General features: G+C 31.8%; 1 protein-coding gene across 1 annotated transcript in view; it reads right to left on the bottom strand.

The window, feature by feature from the left end:
- Positions 1–13,018, bottom strand: part of LOC148599470 (innexin unc-9-like) — a 91,574-nt gene that overhangs the window by 66,615 nt on the left and 11,941 nt on the right. The gene's annotated exons all lie outside the window — the stretch shown is intronic.

The following is a 13,018-nucleotide window of genomic DNA, read 5'->3' as shown; positions in this document are numbered from 1 at the left end:
TCTTCATTGACATAGATAGGGCTATGACAGGATATAATCAAAATAACACGTTAAAAATTAAACAGAAATAAATGAGCAGCCCCACTTCATTATAACTGGGAACATGGACCTGGTGCACAGGTAGGGTAAGTGTAAATTTCTTTCGGTTCGCATGTATATCTGTAGATTTGTATACAGAAACCACACAGGAACTGCAAAAGATCTTTGGTTCAAAAAGGAGGTACTGTAATATATAAAGCACCATTCTTGTCTAATGGTTGATATTCTGTCATGTTTTTGTTCAGATTAAACACAACATAAACAAATAAATACCGATAAAAAATTATAAATTAGATACATACAAATTCAAGAACATGGCCTGATCAAGTCAAAGAACCCAACTGACAGTCATCAATATTTAAAAACAAACATTCCATTGATTTACAAATTGTTATTGTATACGGACAAAAGAGTTTAATAATTTTGAAAACAATATATTAATTGAAAAATAAATCAATATTTCTATATGCCGATGTCATGGTAAAAACGTAAAAATTGCGGACTACACGTACATATAAGTATACAGAGTTAATTGATTACTGCTGTGGTTTCAAACTTTCCGGTGTTGTCAAACCTACACTTTTCCTTACAAAAATATTAGCCTCATTAAATTTTAATAAATTTATACGCAACTCGGAAATGAGTGTTGTAGACTTAATATGATGAATATAAAAAAAATAATGGTGAATTACTTCCATATCAATGATACACTGATATTGTCTGACATAGGGGTGTCATTCATACAATATCCATTGGACGTTCAACGCTGCATGCAGTTATATTTGAACAAACAAAAAGGATTTGGTTTCATTACAACCAGGCTTTAAAACAAATGTCTGTTCACAATAGGCGATGCATAGTGATCTCCGAATTCCAAGAATTTTCAATGGAAGAGTTTGGAGTGAGGGATTATTGTTCTACTTTTTGGCTAAAATTCTATAATAACTATGAAACAGCACTCATTCAAACAAAAACTGAGCTTTTAATGTAATTTTTGTTTCCTGTTTTCTTCTTTATTAGAAAAGTGAGTTTTTACCAAATTGTGTCATTATTACTTCAGTTTACTATTTCGTTAATCCTTAGGTAGCACTGCGTTTATATTTTATATTTTATATATATAATATATGCGAGTGACATAATTCATTTAAAACTCTTTTGATACATGATTTTGAAACGACTTGTTTATTGGTATCCTTATTTATAGCAATTGTCGGAACATGAAACATAGGAAATTAAACATGTACATTAAAACACATGGTATCGGATTTAACTTTCAGTTCAGCAAATAGACCATCCAAGGGTCAGGCTTAGAAGACAGACAAATAAATGCAAGACAAACTCTGTCCTTTCAACATTCAATGAATTGTAAAATATATAACGGTGTTCTACTCTAGGTTGCTGTGATGGTGATGAAAACGCAAAAAGTATCCATTGAATGCATTTTTTCTTTTGACGTTTGAAACATGATTAATCGTGATAGGTACGCCTTGGGAGTGGGGAATAGGGACTTTAAGATGGTAAATTTGGCAATGACAGATGAAGAATGGGACAATGAGGTTTACTGAATACGGAATTAATTGAATTGAATTTTTTACTGCTTTAAAGAAACAGATATAACTTTCATAATAATGAAAAGACGTCCAACATTGTGCAATGATTCATTTACTTGCATATTATCGTCATTTCATGATTCTTAGATTGAGCCGTAGAATAACACAACCATCTCAGTTAATATAGATTTTGTACCATATGTTCCCTACGTCTCGACTAACTTCCCCAATATGTAGACACCTGTGACCAAAAACATGCGATGCATATTGTCTAAATCAGAGTGTCTGAGTGTTTATAAATATGGAAAATCTATATTGCATGCTGGCGAGTGAAATTATAATTTCAAGCACGTACACGGTAAAAACGCAATCAATATGTTGGAGTCAGATGATATTGACACCGTTCATACGGCGGGAAGATGGCTGGCATTGTTTTCAAGTCAATTAAATGATACTGGTCTTATTCAAGGAGTGTACAAGCTGTCATATGCCTGAAAGATTTCAGGTTAAGCCTGACTGGTCATCTGCTAACAAATTGCTAATTAAACCCACGAAATTGAAGAAATTGATCACAACGGAAGAGCTACATACTGAAACAATAAGAACGCATTTGCCATTGACGCAAGAACACTCAGATAATGAAACTGTTCGGATGCTGATATGTATTGTTTATAGAACACCTAGAAAAACTATCGTTGCACCGTAGAGAACACCCTCACACAAAATTACTTGTTTTACAACATTTTGAGATTTTGAATCAAAATGTTTTTAATTGTGAGAAACAAAGTTATTTTGTGATTAAAGCAAATCAGCAAGGTTATATAATTACCGTGAAACATCGACAAAACTTTTAGAACATTTTAATGAATACCTGAAATTTGAATAACATTGATTATCATGTAGACGGAATAGAAGAGTGGTTGCGCTGGGATTGCCTTTATGGTCGAACATATTTGTTTGTTATTATTAAAGAGAAAAAATGAAAATCGCTGAAACGTCTACTCCACTTAAGATCAGTTATTGCCCCACACATGGGGAATTTTTGGATCTGCCACTAAATTCCAAAAGAAGATTTGTAATACATTTGTACAGAAAAGGCCAAAAGTCATCGTTCAAATCAATACATTGTGATTTAACGAATACACAGCTTACTGACACGTCATCATCTAGAAAATGAGTGGAGCGTGGTGAAATCACAAACGTGATGTAACGTAAAATACACTGCAATTTGTAGTTGTTACCAAATAAAAGCCAAATCTATATAGTGCTGACGTTTTGAAAATTTTAATTCTATAAGAGTTTAATTCATGAGATTAAGATTGCGTTATTCCATATGAAACAATACTTTCTCAAGAAATATGTTTTCTGAATTAGACAGATTGTACATGTAGAACATGTGAGACAAAAGTGCACTCTATCCGTAAGAATGATGATAAGTACATAAAGACGTAAACATTAATTAATTAATTAATGAAGGTACTCTGAATCACTCATAGAAATATGTGTATACTGAGACAATACATACTTATTGTCATTTTAGTTCTTTGATTGCATTAGATAAAATTAATCAAATGACACAATATTATGCAATAACACTTTGTATATAGAATTATTCTATAACAACTTTATGCATTGAAACAGGTTGTCGTTCAGGTTTCTGTTAGTTTGAAGTTTATAAACGAATTTACACCCAACAGCGATTGACGTTGTTAGTCCAAATAATAAGCACTCTTCGGTATGCCTCTATCTAACCTTGCAGAGTATGGGTATATGGTAATAGTGGTTCACAACCTTCCATCAGTATCTCCTCTATTATGCGGATTCGTACCACTATCCATAACTCTGCACAAATCGTTTAATGAAATTTATTGATTTTTTTACAGAATATATACATTAAGTGTAGAATACATACACCTCATATTTGAGATTTTGATCTTTATGTTTTTATTTCTGTTTTTTTGATGTTTGGAGAGGGTTCCGTAATATATATTTTTTAATTAAATGGTGCCCATTTCCAATTTATAAGGCCCCTACATCACTCAATGAGATTCAAAGAAACTTTCGTTATATATTTAACTATCAGAGATATGCATCTTCTATTTAAGGTTTATTTTGAATATCTATAAGCACTCACATAACAAATAATGACAAAGGTGAGTGGAGGTAACCATTATCGAAGTCTTTGCGAATTGTCTTAGTTTCTTATTTAGATTAATTGATTAAGACCAAAGAAAAGCACAACAATTTAAAGAAACACCTTTTAACAAATTTCCGTTAAAATGGATGAAACAGGTTATGAGATTCATGATATCGTCAATACACAATAATACTTTAGCAGATTAAGAAAGAATAACCAGGATATATAATAATTTGTCCACGTTAAATGTTCAGGATAACAGTTCAGTATCCTTAAACATCACGGACTAGAGAGCCACTTTCAATGACCTGCCACCAAAAAAAGATCTTCCAAAATTTGACTGAATATTTGTCTCATCAATAAAAAGGCACGTCTTCTTTAAATATGAAATTTTGAATCATAATTTGAGATTTTTTTTAAATCAACTAAAATTTATCTTGTTATCATTTCATATTTTATTATAATTTTACTTAAAAATGCACATTTTACAAAATAAAACTAACATTTGTAGTATTAGTTTTAAATGTCAGTTAAAAAAAACACGTTCATGCGAAACTCAATGGATTTTTTTTTATCAATACTCTTAATGCTACGAGATTTATCTGTAAAGACACCACTTTTCATTGTCATTTCTAAACAGCATTCATTTTGAATGATCAATTCAACTAAAGTTGATAACAAACTGATCTTATGAAAGCTGCTATTACAGGATCTTATCATGGATCTTATCATTCAAGAAGGGACTGTCAATAACTGCATATGTTACGAGTGGAAGGAACGCGTAAATGGCTAACGAGTGGAATAATTTCATTTTGTTTTTTTCGGAACTGACGACAGAACAAAAACAGTTTTCAAGTCATCTCTGACGGAATTTATATTTTTGTTTTGGCCGTCGACATCTGTGAAATACCCTATTAGATATTTGTTGCAAAATGGTTTTTTGTCGATTTAATCGTTAACATATAATCTTTACACCCATCTTAACATAGCGTTATATTTTACCAATGGTTGAGTCCGATTATCATAATGAGAAATTATAATAAAATGTGTTTCGTCTTGGAACCGGACCAATACGATATGGTATAGTGCAAAAAAATATGCATGATCCTGGAGAATATTTTGTTAGAAGAACAATCCGATTCCAATGACTAACATCAAGAACTTATTAAATTTGATAGAAATATCACTAAAAAAAAAATGATCGTGGCTTAAATATTACCAACATCGATCTAATAGAAATCCACATTCAAGAATATTACAAACAATATATTGGAAAAAGGAAAGGGGTTACATATACCTAGTCGGGAACATTTGATGGCTATCTTGTTAACCTTTTATTTCACTTGGAGTATATTTTGGCACAGTTATGCTACTTTTTATTGGCTGGTTACAAGTTGTTTGGTGTGATAATTTCTTTACTTTGAAAGCTTGGCGTTGCTTGCCTTCGTGTTTTTTTAATTTACAATTTCTTTACTAAGGTGGTTGTGATATGGACATGTCTTTTTTTCACTATTTGTATTTAAGAAGATATCCGTGAAATTTAAACTACGCGTTTATATTAACCGAATATTACGGCAAGGTTTGTACTTCTTTTTAAACGTTTTCTAGGTTGGAAAAGTATGTATAATTTTGTCAATTTCAAGCATGGAGGTGTATGCACTGTCACATTTTTGGGCATGTTTTGATTAATTGACTTTATACGTGTAAGCGAACTGTCATATATGTTTCCATCAGTTAAGATGCTCACCCACACAAACACTTGCGAAAAGTATTCATAAAGGACACAATGACCTTTAGTTGTTCCTGACACAAAGACGTTGGATGAAACTCTTTCTACGAATAACGCAAGTTTATGGAAAAGAGGCAGAGCAAAATCGACACACTTTTTGCTATTGAAATTGCAGTCTTGGAATGTAATAAACCTTTTCAGCTAATTCGAATGCACTTGTAGCCTTTTTAATATGCATGTTGTACTCTTAAAATTTTGAAAACTTTTCAATTTTTCAAAACGAAAAACCCTTATATTTTACAAAATACCAACTGAAGCATTGCATAATACTATATTACCAGATGACCTATCAGCAACTTATCTTTTTGCAATTATTATGGAACAGTTATCGCCCATTAATTACGTTAACATGGCATCCTAGAGAGAAGTAGAATATATGCACAATTTAATCGAAGTAGATACATTTTAAAAGTGATCATTCAAACTCACCAACGGCCATAAATTATGCAATATACGATTTTAGATTTGCTAATATGCTGCGATTTTAAAACCGTAAAGCAAAACTTCCAACGCTAGGCTTTATAGTAAATTTCTCTGCAAGCTATTGAGAATGCAGTATAAGAAATAACTCTCAAAACAAATCCTAAGTTCTGTCAGTTATTTGACATATAAAACACTGTTTTGTTTTTCCCATTTCTCTTCCTTGCACAAAACTGTATTCACGGCTGAAAGGGGGAGTTTTCCTATACTAAACAAGGCCTTTACCAATATAGATTCCTGGTATATTTTGGTCGATACATTACATAACAAACTGATAATTGCTTGACAGATTAACCAGTAAACATGCTGACTGCCTATGTACACGTATGTATATTTAACAGGTTATCACCAACAAATTAAGATAAACGAGAGTTCGTAGAATACCACAATAAGAATAGCAATTAAGAAATTCGATGACCTTGCAGAATGGTGTGTTGATAAGAAATAAGATAAATGACTCTTGTTTAAAGCATGTAAATCATAACCAAGTAAGGTCTTAGGCAGGCAAAATGCAATTAAACATTAATTTAAGTATGTGGTATTTTTTGCACACCTCGAACGTAAAGCTCTTCGAATTGCCAGTGATGAATGCTTACATGTCGACTTTGATTTGCTGAAACATCTTAAGTATGAAATATAATTGGTAAAAGATGAGAATATGTTGAATTTAAAATATTTATCAAAACGATATATTTGAAAAAAGAAATATCTTTAGTTTTCACTTAACCAATATTTATGAGAAATTACCATCATGTTGACCTGCTGCATAAATTTAACCCAAATATCTTACAAACTAGTGTCAATAAAATTAAATGAACATATTTAGGCGTATTAAAATATTTAACAATTATCATTTCAAGAGCGGGTTTTGTAACCAGAATCAATGATTTTGGCCGGCTTGCTTTGACATCGCCGATATATTTGGAGTATTCTTACAAGTCAATAAGGGCGGAGTACACAAGCTGTTGTTTGATAAGGATATAGTTAAGGGACTATTTGTTAATTCAATATTTCAAAGATATACATCGGTTGAATTATACCTTGTGACCATCAAATTCAATTAAAAAAAAAATATCATTAAGCATATTTTCCCTGGTGCACAATGTAGAAATCAACACAATTGTTAAACCTTGGAAATAAGTTTCGTTTCATGAAAAGTCTCCTGTTTCATTGTAATAAATGAAATTAGTCTACCTCTTTTGATTTAAAGTGAATATTAAGTTCTTAGAGCAGACTTGAACATCCATAAAAACTGTATGATACAATTTTGTAACTGTTGTTTAACACCTTAATAATGGAAGAAGAAAAAAAGCTTGCGATTGAAAACTCATCCATTCAACTCATCAATCACGACCTGCTGAATTTTGTTTGATCGGTTATATTCGATGTATTTGCTTTCAAGTACCAGATAAATTCGCGTTGATCGGAATTAATGCTTAATGTGTTTCTTAGTACTAAACAAAAGACAGGATTATAATTCAAGCAGTCAGAGTAAAGGAAGGCAGAGCTGTTATACGTTTGTTTTGCAATTACAGCAAACAGTACTTACCAAAGTTTAAATAACAGCAGCTATTGTTTATCTATCGTTGTTTTAAGTGTTCTTAAGAAATAATTGAAATATGTGAAACTGCTTAAACAAGAGAACAAGGCTTTGTAGGAGACTAAAATGATATTTGATTCAGAAAGTGGTATGTGCTAATTTCGTTTCCCAGTTTAACTCAATATTTACACAATATTCTATTATTGCTAAATAAACTGGTGTTGGTACTTTACAAATTGAACATTCCTTTAACAGTTCCTACCTAGCTTTTGTTTAAGTTGTATTAAGATTTGCGTCTATCCACAGTCAGGATTTGCCATTAATGTGTCTTTGTGTCGTTATTTTACTTAAAGCCTACTTAAACGTGTGTACACTTGTAATATACCTGTTGTTGATATCTGAAAGTATTGACTATTTTGTATTTAGATTTTATTCTGGTGGGTTTGTTTATGCTTCGTCGTAATGGTTCCTCTTTTTCCATTACTTCTATGTTGTATTTTGTTTAATCAGGTATCACTATGTAGGTTTTTACTAACGGAAATTTCAGGATAAGAACGGTCACCGAACAACAGTATCCAAAAATAACGAAACACATTAACACACAAACATTAAATTACTAAAATAAGACATACAAAAGGACAAAGTAAATGAGCAACCTGGAACAGTAAACCAGGGAACCAAGGTTATGGCGGTAATCATAAGAATGTAATCCAGTGACAAAGACCAGACATGGAAAACAGACATACACAACAAAGAACATAAATAACTAAAATCATACATACAAATAACAAAAGCAAATGAGCGACTCGAACTCAACTAAAACCTGGGAGCATGGACCAGGTGTACCGGTAAGGTAAGCGTCCTCTGCTCTTATAGAAACACCCACCGAGTTGCCCATAAAAGTCCGTGGTAGACGAAAGAGGAAAGATGGACCAGATGCACTGGTATGTAAATCGTATATTATAATCGGATAAATAAATACTGTCTATTTTTCCAGTTTTTAGTAGAATGCTGGTCGCTTATTTATCAAAATCAACAAATATTGTAAGATTTGAAACACTGAGGCTTTATTCTGTGTAATGCTTACGGTATACCCTCGTTTTGTTGATTTTCCTATTTCGATATTCTCGGTTGTTTGTACTTCTTAAATACAGTTATTTGTTTTGACTCAGATCCCCTACTGATTGGATTTTGATACTACTAATAAGAGGTTACCCCTGGAACACGTATATATCACATCGAAATTTGCACTTCTAATATGATTGATATTTTTGTATTAATTTAATTTATTTTTGTTTTCCATGATATTATTTGTACCGTTTACTGTGTTTTGTATGTTTCCCTAATTATGTCCTTGTCAACGGATCATAAAAAAACATTTTCCCATTGTAATCATGTTCTCCTTCATTTAACTTTGATATCACGAGTCTAACAATTATTTGTTTACTTCTTTTCCCAATTTGCACGAAATTTGGTAAAATGTACGATGTAATTTGAGGGTCAAATTTTAAAAAATCAAAGGTTAGTTTTACATGGTTTGGCGTCTCCGTAGATTTCAACATCATTACAACCGAAAATCTCAATTAAATATTAATCTTGTCTATTTTATGTAAAAAATAAGTAACTTCGTAACGCTTGTATAAAAATATACACATGCAAGCCACATGAACCGAACTATAAAATAGTTTATAACATATAATAAAGTTGAAAACTAAAAGCCAATGAAATCCTTTGACGAATATATAATACTGCACTTTAAAGACGTTCGATAAAAGACCTATAACATATCAGTTGGCACGTTGAAGTGGTAAACTATTCTTTGACTTACGAAGCCCATATGCTTCCTTAATATGCGTGTATAAAACACATTCCAGCACCATGCTATCGTTAAAATTGTAAACGTATTGATAACTTCATGCCATGTCTTGTAAACGGTCACATTGGCTATAAATGTCATATTATTTTCAAGGCTTACACTAAAGAGAACAAGTGAACTGTGTCGAAAATGACGCAAAGGTAGAAAAAATAATAATCTTAATTTTGGCCTAACAATCGACTGATAATCAAAGCTAATATCGTTATGAACATACAGTCCTTGAACCGATCCGCGCAACGATTTGAAGGATCGCTGACCGTTGACTGATTGATCGCTGACGGATTGATGACCGATAACTGGTGACTGATCTGATCGCAGTTTTGTTACGTAAAATGGCGTAAGGTCTGTTTGAAATAACAGAAATGTAAAATAAAGTATAAAGTGATGTTTAAATCTATCACATTATGCAAATAGGTGGAAAAAAGGTCAAATACAGTGACCGCTCTGTGGTCACTTAAAGCGATCCTCGGTTTTATGGTATCGGTTTGACGGATCGATGACTGACCGGAAACTGATCGGTGACGATGACCGATTGCAAGTTTTGTTGCACGGATCGGTTCATCTTCTGTAAGAACTTAATGGATATGGATGATTACTCCGATATAACATATTTTATTTATACACGAAAGTCACCAAAACAGAAAAACAAACGACATATATATATATACATATATATATAAACCATATTTCTTTAAAAATTCTTTTTGCTGTAGTGTTTAAGATATTAAAAATATTTGTTTTTATGCGATTTTTATGATGGAAAAGTTGTGAAATTCAATAGGTTTCAAAAATATGCCCATAATACGTACAAAAAGTGTTTTTGCGTAACACATATAAACATAATGAAACGTGCATTATTGTTGGTACAATTAGGTTGATATGAAAGATCTATAGCTAAGCCATTTAATTGTTCGGCGACTTATCACAAATGCTGAAGTATCAGTCTTGGTAAAAATCAGACAAGAGGTGATTCATGTATGTGAAGAACCCACTAAATTCACGTTTATTTCTTGTTCAGAAACCACTATAGATCACATATCCAGTCTTTGTTTTTCATTTGGGTGTTGCGCTTTTTGAAATAAAATTATATAGATTGTACATGAAATTAGCACTTTGCAAGAGTTATCGTTCTTCATTTTGTTCAATTTGGTTGATTTTAGTGGGAGATAAATGTATGATTTTCTCAATAGTACAGATCTGAATATGGAAAGGACAACTGATTACGTAACAATAGAACATAGGTAGATTGAAAAAGCATTGTAAGATTAGTGGGATTTTTCTTCATCACGAATCACCTTAATATAGACATAGTGTCTGAATTTTATATCGACTGGTAATTAATTGCATAAATCCGAGCAAATAACTTGTCGGATCAGGTTAATAAAATAATTTGTAGAAAGCATATCATATATTCTGATGCAGTCTTTGATGCAGGTCGTTTACTATAGAACACCACACTAATCGAGAATAGGGTTAAATAAATGTGGCATCGTTGTCGGATGTGTCATAATTGATAAATTGTTGTTTCTTTAAGTAATGTCTGCAATCGAGATAACTATAATTTGTAAAACAATTGTGATCAATTCAAAAGATAATATATGAATATATATAAATAAAATAAAAACAAAAATGAAAACAAAAAACAAACGATTTAAGGCACCAGACTTCTCTATACACTAGTAAATTTATACAAAAAAAATTCAGTGTAAGTTTTTAAACACAGAGGTTATCATCATTTATATTAATGGCAAAATGCATTGCGGCCTGAGAAAGCTTGCTTGCTACATTAAGGCTCTGCAAACATATTTACCTAAACGTACATTGAACCATATCTTATGTTAGAATATAATAAAAAGATGATTATCTAGCACAACGTGGGGATAGAGGTGTTTATTAGCCGTCCTGTATGTGCCAAATTTACCCCAGTAATGATATTGGAAATGACTGCAATGATCAACAGTTGATGAAACGACAGAGTGAAGTAATAAAATACTTCTTTATTTTGGCTTTTGAGTAAGGTTAGGCAATCCCAATACCTTGGGTTAGTAATCAGCAGTTTATTGCATTTGAACATTCATAGATTTCATTAACAATGCATTATTACAACGTATAATGAAAGGTGTTTTGGTATCTACATATCTATATATATCTATATAGGAAGAAAAAAAGTAGAAATTTAAAATACTAGCAGAAACGACAAATATGAGTAGTAAGTAAAATTGTTGATATAAATGTATTTAATAAAGGATAATAACAACCTTACCAAACTGATAAACCCCTAGGCAATATTTAATCAATACAAAGTCAAAAAGGAATGCCTATACAGCTCTTGAATGATATAAACTTCCCACTTACATCATATACCACCCCAGTCCCTATTCCCATAGAACAATCGCCACCCCTAATAAAATCCCCATTGTATATTTCGTATCAAATATGTACATTTTGAAATATATTTTATTGTTGAATTCTTTAACATTTAAACTTTTATTTTTTAATTAAATTTAGCACATTTTTATTACATCAATAAATCATTAACAAACTAATTTCCTGATCTTTTCGATCAATATCCCCCATACACTCTCCCCATATACGAAAGAATGGTAAGTCTTCCACATACTGTACACATTGTAATATTAAGGCAAACAACGGAAGGTTGGACACAATTGTAATGATCATGACTGGGAAAGTAAATATTGTCATCTCTCTCTCTCTCTCTCTCTCTCTCTCTTTCTCTCTCTCTGAGTTTTATGCTGAGGAAGGATATCTGTTATCCGAAATATTCAATTTAAATTTTACCATCTTCTGGTAATGTTAAACATATTTAGACGTTTATTTAATTTATTGTTATGTTTCGTATCGTTTTTAACGATCCATCACCCCGTAAGAGTGATTGTTGACTGTTATTTAGACGATTATATATATAGGTCTGAAAAATTCCCAACAATGTTAGAACTGTCAAATTTGCGATGCAAATGTTTGATGTTTGGTCGTTCCTTCCGAGGGACTCAAACTCGTACCGCTGTGACATCTATGGCAACGCCGCCTGCACAAAGTCCTGCGCCCTAGACAACTCGTACATTAATCCTATGAGGTGGAATGAACCGGTCATATATATATAATCGTAAATGCCGACTGAATAAAAGACGTACGAATGTTGAAATTAAACCACATTCCTCAGAAATAATATCTAAAACTACATGTTTGTATAATACAAACTGTTACTGGAAAACCAAATAATTGGGTCAGTAGATAACCCATCAGACATTAATTCTTAATACCAGTGTCCTACCGATACAATGATTGAGTTGTGAATTCTAATTTGTATTCTAATTTGACTTCAGACAGATACGTTTTCAAAGTTCAGTTGATTCCTAATCGTTAATGAGGCTTTTTATTTATGGAGTAAAAATAACTTGCTTCGATAAAAAAAAATATTATATCTAATTTTCATATTTACTTTTAAACTAAAGGAAAATCTTTTATTTTAGGCAATTTACACTATATTATGCGTCAATAAACATACAAGTACCAAGTGTTTTGTGCTACGAGAGGAGTTTCAAAGTCAATATAAACAGCCAATTCCTAGGAATTGCTGTTACAGAAA

Source organism: Perna viridis, chromosome 13 (genome assembly GCF_037379345.1).
Source record: "Perna viridis isolate PV_CMFRI_1.1 ecotype Kerala chromosome 13, ASM3737934v1, whole genome shotgun sequence".
Taxonomy (NCBI): Eukaryota; Metazoa; Mollusca; class Bivalvia; order Mytilida; family Mytilidae; genus Perna; species Perna viridis.
Note: the sequence above shows the minus strand (reverse complement) of the source record. Positions and strands in the feature narration are given on the sequence as shown.